Consider the following 10447-nt stretch of genomic DNA (forward strand, 5'->3'; position numbering starts at 1 on the left):
GCTTTGTAACAGGAAATCTGGGCTTCTAAGAACTGCAAAGTGGAGATTTACCAACTGAGCTAATCATGCAAAGAAAATGTCAAACTGCAATAACAGATTTTCATATTCCTGTCTGCCTAAGGAGCAGAGGTTGGGGCCCCTGCCCAGCATAGATCACAAAGCACACAATTATTCAGGCTCCACGTTTCAGTAAAAAGTTTTGCTTAAATGTGCCAGATATTGTTAAAAATACAAAGAACCCTGTTCATAAACACCACGCTTTCTACTGATCCAAGAGCACATGTTTATTTGTGTGCTCAGTGGCCTGCATATTTTAAGAATCATGTAAATAATAAAGTCAAACTACTTTATTTGGTAAGAGTGAAACTGATGGCCTGGTAATCAGATACATTTGTGGGTGGTTGTATCTCTGTGGAGGCTGTTGATGAGACATAGTGACTGTATACATGTGAGAGAATTTAGACAAACATATTGCAAAATGTACACCTTTATGGGAAAGACAGAACTTTCTCTTCTTTGCTTCATGAACACAATTAGAAAATAGAAATTTTTAAAAAAAAATAACAATAATGACTATTCATTAGCTATGCCTCCAAGTAAAAAGAAATACAACAGTTTAAGACCAATCAGACCTGGAGTGGAATATGTTTCTAACCATTAAATATAGAAGTTTCAAATGATTTCTTAGGTGTTAACATAGGGGGAAAACGTAGGCCAGTCTACTTCTGAGACTGAGACTATTGTAGTTCCCATCTGAACCCTCACCAGAAAGAAAAGTAAAGTTGACAAAGTCTTCAATCTTACTGAATAAAGTGCCCGATCATAACTAGTTTTCGGAATATGCAGATGTTTCCTTGAAATGCTGTAACACTTGTTTTACACCAATAAATGTCTCTTTTTCAAGCCAAATGTTCAACAGAATAACCCGTGTTTGTATGCCCTTGCTTTTCTGTCTGTAGAGATTTGCAGCCTCCAACCACCTCTCACTATGGATACCCAAGTCCAAGCCAAAGTTATCACCAATTGTCAACCAATTTTTTAAAAAGTGCTAATAGAAATACCAACATGAATTGTGTCTATTTATATATGTATTTTATAGATAGTCTATTGTTACATATTTATTTTTCTCAGATCAAGCCAGAGATAAGTTGAAATTAGCATATAAACTACTCAAAATCATTTTCTGATGTTTTTTGGCAAAGCAGGGTTGGCCCTTTTCTTATCTTTGCATCTGTATCAGACTTCTCACTTTGGGGCCCCAGCATAGACGTCTCCAGTCTGATGACAGCACACCCTCCCACAGAGCCTGCGTGAGACCTCCCCACCACTCGCTCATGAGGTAGCCACCGCAGAGCTTGATGAAAACTACTTCCTCTCCCTGACCTATGTACAAATGGAAGTGACTTATTTCACATGATAATAAATGTACAAAACAACTTCAGATCTCATTCACATCACACTTAATAAACTGCCAAAGAGAAAGCTGAGAGAATGTCCAAGACTGAAAAAGGTGGAGGTCAGAGAACTGGGACATGGTAAAAATTTTTAAGAAAGAAAAAGAAATGTAGCTCATTTGCATAGTGCATATATTATCTAAATAGGCTAATTATTGATGCAGAGTAAGACAATGACAAGATAGTCACAATGGAAATGTGAAGTACTTAGTCAAGTCTGGATCGAGCCCACATGCCCCCAACTCAACATGGTTCTACTGACAAGTCATGTGGCACATTACGGCTTGTGTCTGCGCACTGCAACTTTCAGGGGAGTGGGGGGTAGTTACATTGTCTTCATTTAATTTCACAGGAGAGCTGATTAATGGACGTCACAGACCAGAAGAAGTGTTTGTCTTTCATTTGAATGAACTGCACAGAGGATCTTTTGGGGTATCAGAACTAATGATAAGAAAAAGCAGGAAGAAATAACTTTGATAGTTAAAAGGAAAATAAAATTGCAATTTCAGGTATGCATTTGAAGAGTCGGGACTCAGTTATGGCTTATTTGCAGTCTTATGAGTGAACATAGATCCAGGTTAAAACAAGGCCAATATTCAAGCATTAGTAATGTAAATTATAAAATCTGTCTAAATCTATTCAAAATATACTGCCTATAGGTTTATGGTTATAAACTCTGCTAGGAATAGAGACTGACTTATACATTTGGAAATTTTTATTGAGTTATATAGTTAGCACTTTCTTGAATGTTAAAGATAAGCTATGTGCTTTTTCCCCCAAAGAACTACAAGTTCAACATCACCATCACTCAAGGAAAATATTTAGCATACATAATCTTAAAATATTAATGAAAAGTTACTTTTAAGAATATATTATTTAATCTATGATGTTACTGAGTTATTTTTACAAAGCATTTAGATTATGATTTATTATTTTATTTGAGATATTAGGGTAATTTAGATTCATCTAATACCTAAATCCACTGATAAATATATTTATAAGTATTATCTTTCTGTCAGTACAGAGAACTGGAACAACAATTCCTGCCAGGAAAAGGGGGCTGGCATATAACCAATTTAAATAAATTGAAGATGCATGATTTTCAACTTTTATAATGATCAGTTGTCTCCTTTCCAAATGAGATCTTGAAGAGTAGCTTGTTTTACTTGAATGCTGATCCCAAAACAGTTTTGATTGCTTTTCATCTTTTCTATTACTAAATGTACACTTCTAACCTAGAGATTATGAAAAATAAGTAATTTGCTTCTTCATCATTGTTCAATTTTAGAATGGTTATTGATCTACCTGGATAATGGGCGGTTTTGCATTATTGTCAAGCATCTCCAATGACCCTTATCCTAAACCTATGTCAGGATAAAGAGCATTTGTGAAGTAAATGGAAAAAAATAAGACCTTGTCTTATTTTTGTACTTATTTTGTGAAAAGGAGACTCCCTGGCCTGAAATTCAAGGTTTGGATTTACTTTTAAAAATATAGAATCATATTATAAAGTAGTCTCTGCAAGCAGAATGATGTTTCTTACCACTGAGTCATACTGCTTGCAAGAACTAGAAAGGATTCTTTATATTTTCTGTTTGTGTTTTTTAAGTCTTCTAAATTTTCTTTTCGAACCAATGGAAGCATACAAATGTTACATTGTAAGTGCGCACAATGGTGTGAGCTAACCTGAAATAATATGACTGTTGTTGACTACGACTCTTTTTTAAAAACATTTCTCCCCCAGCAGCTGCTTCTAACTTCAGTTTTGAAACATTATTTCCATGCACATCCGTGAATTATTTAGAATTCTTTAGTTTGTAACTCTCCTCTGCTCTGTTGGTTACAACGGGGTTTTGGTCCAGAGAAAGATAAAGCATATACAAGACTGAATTCCACAGGAGTCCCACTTTTACTTTCCAGACTGATTTATGTTTACCGAACTTTCACTTCGGTAAGTGAATAGTTCAGTAGTTTTAATATAAACCCATGTAAAAAAAGAGCTTGGGTAGGTATAGTATCTATAAATATAATGGAAAACAGTAAAGATAACCTTGCATTGCAAAAATCATGTATAGAAACATAAAAGTCTCCAGTTTTTATCTAAGTCATCAAGGATGATTCAGCTCCCTCAAAATTTTCCCCACCAATATTTTTCAAGTTAAAGTTTTACTTTAGTATCTTTTTAAAAATATCAAAACACCTGGTGTAGAAAAGTGCTCTTTATTGATTTAAGTAATAATCTCAATTTTTTTCCAGCAAAGAAAAGGCATCAAAACAACTCTTCTTATCCAAAGGAAAAATAAAAAACTTAACTGTCAGATATTTTCAACAAAGATAATCACGCAGAGTCTACGTGGCAGACCAGCTACTCCTGGACTCGGGGAAAGGCAGCACCATCTGGGTGGAGCGGCAGTAAGAGACGAGGAATGGAGTCTGTCTTTCCAAATCAAACCTGCCTTTCACTGTTTTTTATTTTTGCTCTTTCTCCTGTGCCCTTTTTTTTCTTACTCTTTTCTTCCCCTAACCTTCTCATGTCCCATTGAAGTTTTGGCCTCTTCACCCCTCAACTCAAATGGAGCATTTAGGACCAACTGGATTTTTCCATTTGACTTGAATTTTCATCCAGATTTGCATCCTATAGACACAACACCATTTTTCAAAACAAGAACTGGCCACGTTCAGCTGTGGGGTTCAATGACAATGTTACAAATTCCAGGTGCTGATGGAGTTTTAAAGTATCTAGGGCAAAAACTAACAAGTAGAGTTCTTTCTCCATCAACTTTCCTACATTAAAAGGATCAATTTTTAAAAAATAACTCAGGTTTATAGGAGAATCCTCAAGTGCAAAGGCATGCACAAATCCTGAGGGAAAAGGATCTTGGCTGAGACACATTTTTACAATTTGCTTGTATTTCAAACCTTTGATCATTTTACTATGTTTGAGGGATTAAAACTTTCTTTTCTGACGCTTCTTGCATTCTTCAATAAATGTTGTTTATACAAACTGTAAACAAATTTGACTGAGTATGTAAAATTACCATCTAAGAATAGACCTTAAAATAATCATTTTCAAAAGTATTTAAATACAATGTAAGGTTGTAGAATTGCAGATTTTTAGTGGAAAACAGGTTTTAGAAATTTATCCTGATAATCCAGCTATGAAAATGATATTCTTGATATATGTTAATAGCATGCCGATTTCTCAATGACAGAAATTAATATGTAATAATATAAAATATTTTAGGAACTATTAAAAATAAAATATGCAGATTTTATTTTAAAATTTCTAAATTTTAATTTGCATTAAACTTTTTAAGTCAACAAATTTTGAGGCATTTCATATGAAACTCTAGAGTTTTTATAAAAAGATGAATTCTTTAAAAAGAATCAGATTTCCAAAATGGTTTTTAAAATTGTTTTAGAAATGTTCTGAATGTAATAGTGTAGTGTTGTCAATAGTATTTAAAAATCAAATTGAAATTTGTTAAACTAAAAAAAAAGTGTTAGATATTTTAGTAAGTTATTATGTAAAATTCTTTGTTAATATTTGTTAACAAAAATATTTTGTTAACTCCTCCCATTACAAACTAAAATAATATAGTATTCTTAGGAAAATAATATTGGCAGTTTCTGTCAATAGTGGAGACCGGTACGTGCTCTCTCCTCGTTCCATTGTGCGGGAATAAACAGGAAGCGCAAGATGTATTTCTCTAAACCAGCCTCAAGTCTTTTTGAATAGCTGGAGCATGCTTTGCATGTATGGCTCTCAACTGTTTGTTTGTTTGTTTCTGAGACAGGATATGCTAACAACTTCCTACAATTTTAACTCATTTGAAAAATATGCTTGTTTTAAAAGCCTTAATGACAACAGATAAAACCAAGAATCATTGACACAGTTACAGCAGATTATTTAAAAGCTACATATGGTTTTTTGCAAGGAAGTTTTGCTTTCTCCCCCAAATGTCCTTGCAAATGAGAGAAAACACATAATAAACAAAATGTGTCTCCCAATAAAGATTACACATTAAATAGAAAGTTAATTTAAGGTGAAACATCCTCTGTCTCTTCTATGTCTTTCTAATGTCAGATACTTTCTAATGTCAAAGAATAGTTCATTTATTTATGTTTATATAATGTTTAAAAATGAAAATGCACTATTAGCCAAGAAATTATTTAAGTAAATTTATATGACTTGTGACTAACACCGTGTGCTTTTATTTTTAAAGGAAAAAATACAGTTATGTTCATTGTTGGGATGTATTTATAGAGCATTTTTATTGTTAAGTTATGCTCTTAGAGCTTAAGGAACATTTGAGAACAATAATAAGCAGTGTGTAATGGTATTGTTAGTGAAGTCCTTTCTATTGAATTTTCAAGATGTTGTAAAATGAGATTATGTGAGTAGCACCTCTGGACACTTTTTCCCATCATTGTGTTGGTATCAATCGCTGACTTCCACCATTTCTCCGGGTATTAAATAGAAATGTTGTTTCCCACTGCCTTGATTGGACAGTTTAGAATACATGACAGAACTGATAACCCTGCTGAGATTAAGCATTGTAACCTTACGAAACCTAACTGGACCCTTCACAGCTCCAGAGAGTGTCTGGAAGACAGACCTGAGAAGGTATAAGTCTTACTTTCATCTCTTGTTTTCACAAAGCACTTCTGTCCCTAAGCAAACCAGACTCAGAAAGACAGTGAAAACCCTCAGTCTTCTTTAGCTTCAGCCACAGCCAGGCAGCCGTTCCCCTGGCAGAGGCCACCTTTGCCAGAATGTGGACACTAATGCTTCTCGGCAGAGAGTAGGGCTCATGATCACTTTCTGGGCGCGGACATATTGCCAGCACACACCGGATCAGTTTGCAATTGGCAGGGCTCCGCATGGCTGGAAATTGAACCATGTATGAAAAAGAGGTATCTATTCCTGGCTCTGCCCTTGGCGTCATCTATAACTATGGAAAAAGTCTTCTCACGTTTGCTTCTCAGTTTCCCACAGACACAAAAAGAAAATGAAATTTAACACTCAATCGTTGACTCTCCTCTGTAAGAGTTGTGGGAATCAGATATTAAAATGTTACCTAATCTGATATATTAAGGGTAGTATACCACCTTAATATATGGTGAGGCCTGGCTTCAGAAACTGATAAATCTACAGTCAACCATGGGCGTTTAATAGATTTTTGCCCCATTTTATCATCTTTAGTTTTCATGGTCAACCACCCATGATTAGAAGTACAGAAATTGCATGCTTCTCACTCTCCACTCCCTGGACTAATCATGAGAAGGCTGCTCTCAATGTAACTCTCGCAGGTGTCTTGTCAGCAGAGACCTGCTGCCTATAACTCAATTAGCTTTTACATCTTTTCACCTCTCATTGACTGTCCTCACTCCTACTTACCTCTCTTCCAAATCCATCCAATCCGCCCAGTGTTCTCATTAACTTAAAAGCTGGGTTCCCACCCAACTTCTATGAATTGCCACATGGGATCCGGCACAGGAATTCTCTTTTCTTTCTTAAAATGTATAATGTTTTATATTTCATTTTGATCAGGAGATATCAGCTGATCCATGGAAAACACGATAAGGTGAGGTTTGAATCGGTAGTGACAATATCCTTACCTGTTGTACAAGAGTTTTTAATTTTACCAATTGATAGTGTCTTCATCCAAAGGAATTATTTTTGATGGTTATTTTCTTTTCTGGAAATGTATTTACAAGAAAAAATAAAGGCTCAGGTACAGAAATTTTCTGGAAATAGATTTAGTTAACTGTGAAGTTAAAATAGGTAGTGATAGCTTTATATTACCCTGAGCTTGTCAAATGATATATGACATGTCTCATTTCACTCTGGGCCTCTTCTTGTAAAAGGATTGGCCAATCATGAAGTATTCAGGTGAGTATGACAGAATAAGGGAAAGGTCTGAAAATCAAATTACCTTAGGAACCATTACAATAATCATGGGTACTTTGTGTGGGGAAGAGTAGGGCTAGAGAGGATGCAGCCCCGTGGTCTTCCGTGGACAGTGATAGAGTAGAACCGGACTTACTCAGCATGGCTCCCAAGGACCACACGTGTCAGGAAGAAAGCTACAGCTCAATGTACAGAATAATGCCATACCCACTGCATCTGTTAAAAATGAGAATGTTCTTAATGAGAGTATGTGGGACAGGCAGCAGATGATTGCAATGAGCAAAATCTCACTCTAGTATAATTTTTTAAAATATTACTGAAAGGAAAGAAGAATAAGGAGACACTTCCAGAACTCAACTTCAGACAGTGTGGTCAGGCTTCCTAGGAACCAAAATAGTGTCAGGCACCTCCTCTCCCTGCCTCTTTCTCTAAGGAAGCTTGCGGTCTCTTTTCTATCTTTATATCTTTAAATCTGCTACATTCTTCTCTCTGAAGAACGGACTAACTTTTGGAGATTTCTGATTTCCGCACCTCCATAATGTCAATTTGCACGTGGCTCTGGTTTGCCATAGCAGCAACTCTAGTACTACCTTCATGTCCCCTTTGCACTTCACGCCCCAAAGGCCTCTGTCCTCCATTTCTGGGTCCTGTAGTTCACCTGCTTCCAGCAGAATTTTGTTGGTTCTTTTTAAGTCCAGTTTCCCACCTGACCTTTTGTTTTGTGCTAAGTGGGTAGGTTCTACTAATTACTAATATAGTCAAGACCCTTAGTCAAGTGCAGAAACAGGGAGAAGATTCTTTTAGAAGGGGGTACAGAGGAGATAAACACTAGTATCTCAAAAACAGGATAATGAGCTTTCTCCTGTTGGAAGTGGAGTAAATACTAAAAAATCACCCCCAGTGCTTTTTCAGGAATATATACATTGGGAAGATTACCTAAAAAATCCTTCCAACTTTCAGATTTTTATCTTTTAATTTTCAACATAAGTAGCAGATTATAGGGGGATATTTTTGCAAGTTCTCAGCTCATACCAAGTAGGTTACTGACCTCACTCCCATTAATCCAATCTAATGTCTCCCGTCTTAGTATACACACCCATCATTCAGCTGTTTAGTCATTCTTCACCTTACCCTTTCTTTCACTTCCCAAATACAATCAATCAACAGAACCACGTTCTGGGAGATGGTGGTTCTATCTCCTAAATAACCCTTTGCTCCACAGACTTTTTCATTAGACTACTAATGCCAGCCCAGTCCAAATTACCATTGTTTCACATCTAAGGTATTTCAAGTGTATCCTAAGTTGTGTTCCAACACCAGCCTAAGTTCATTTTCCACACTACAGCTAGAGCAACTTTTCCAACAAATTGTGATCACCTTGACCCTGCTTAGAACAAGGCTTATCGGGCTCTAAGTTCAGAATCACATACCCTTTGAGAAGCTACACAGTCTGGGTCTCATCAGTCTCTCCGCCTCATTATATACCACTTAGCCCTTTCTTCTTAGAGCCCCAGCCATACAGTCTACTTTCAAAAACAGAAACACACTGAGTTTTCTATCCCATCAAGAGCTTTTGAACTTGCTACTTTGGGTACCAGGAACACTTTGTTCTACTACCCGTAGGCTAGGAAGCTTCAACTGCACTTTCACATTTCAGGTGGGTCACCCCTGTTGAATGTTTGCTCCAATACCACATTGTTTTTTCACTTTGCATCATTCAATTTGGTCAGATTCACTTGTTCAATGTCAGCTTTCCCCACCAAAGTATAATATCAATGAGAACACTTGCTAATGCCTTCAGGGCAAGGACAGCACTTAATATAAATTATAACTCAATACATATTGGTGAAGAAAATGGCTTGATGGTAAGCCTAGATCTATTACTAAGCATTCTGAAAATGCAAATTTCTAATAATGTTTTACATTTTTAGAAATGATGAAAACATCACACTTCTTAAAACCTATATAAACATGATTAAAGAAAGTGAAATACTGAAAATTCAAACAATTGGAACATATTTTTTTAAACTTAAATTATCTCTTCATTGAAAAGAAAAGCAATAAGAATTTTATGTGGATTATGTCTGGTATAACTAAACATTATATAAAGACATCTCATACCAGCTGGAAAATAACATATTTTAATTCTTCTAAGAAATTTATTTATTAATCTAATATACGCACAAACTATTCTAGATATCTTAGATATAGGGTGCAAAAATAGAAAATAAAACTTGCCCTCGTAAACTTTATATTCTGGTACCATATAACATGGTTAACCAAATATACAAAAACAGGGGAAAAAATGAAAACCCTGAAGCGTTCACACATTCTCAGCCAAACTTAAATTTTTCTTAAGTTCACTTATACTTTAATAGTAATTTTTTTGTTCCTATTATTAATCATCTAAGGACTTCCTGGATGTTGCATAGAGTCACACAAAGTTAAGATTATGGGTAAATGCTGAAACACAAGAAGATAAAATCTCTTTATAGACTTGCCATTGTAGAGATTTATGTCCAACTATTATTTGACTATGAATACCTTAAACATCTCAAAGCAACAGAAAGACTAAGATTCTCATGTATCACACACTAAATAATTCAACCAAGAAGCTTACAAGGAATAAGTACATTTGGTGACTTTGCCCCTCTTCATGTTTTCTAATAGCTGGGATTTAAATTAAGGACACTGACAAGGCCGGGTAGTGGAGAGATAACAGAGAGATCAAGGTGCCTAACATTCCCTAGAACAGATTGGTCATGGGAGTACGTGAGAACCTAGATGCCAAGAGCTGAAAAGGAACCATGGAAAATGGGGTGATATGATATCCCTTTTAATCCCTTTTGTTTTAAGTCCAAGGGATTCTATGTTGGTGCAAGCCGAACAATAGACTTTATAAGAACAAAGTTCACAGCACAATAGGTGCTCTAAAATGGATGTCAATGCAAGAGGAAATTGGGCCATTTTTACAAAATACAATGTTGCCTTTTTTCTTAAAATTGCAGCCAAATTTAACTCAGAAAAGATAATTTAGAAACTAAAAGAGTGCACAGCTTCTCTTATTGGTTCAATCAAA

Source organism: Phyllostomus hastatus, unplaced genomic scaffold (assembly GCF_019186645.2).
Source record: "Phyllostomus hastatus isolate PE091 unplaced genomic scaffold, TTU_PhHast_1.1 phas_contig_86, whole genome shotgun sequence".
Classification (NCBI taxonomy): domain Eukaryota; kingdom Metazoa; phylum Chordata; class Mammalia; order Chiroptera; family Phyllostomidae; genus Phyllostomus; species Phyllostomus hastatus.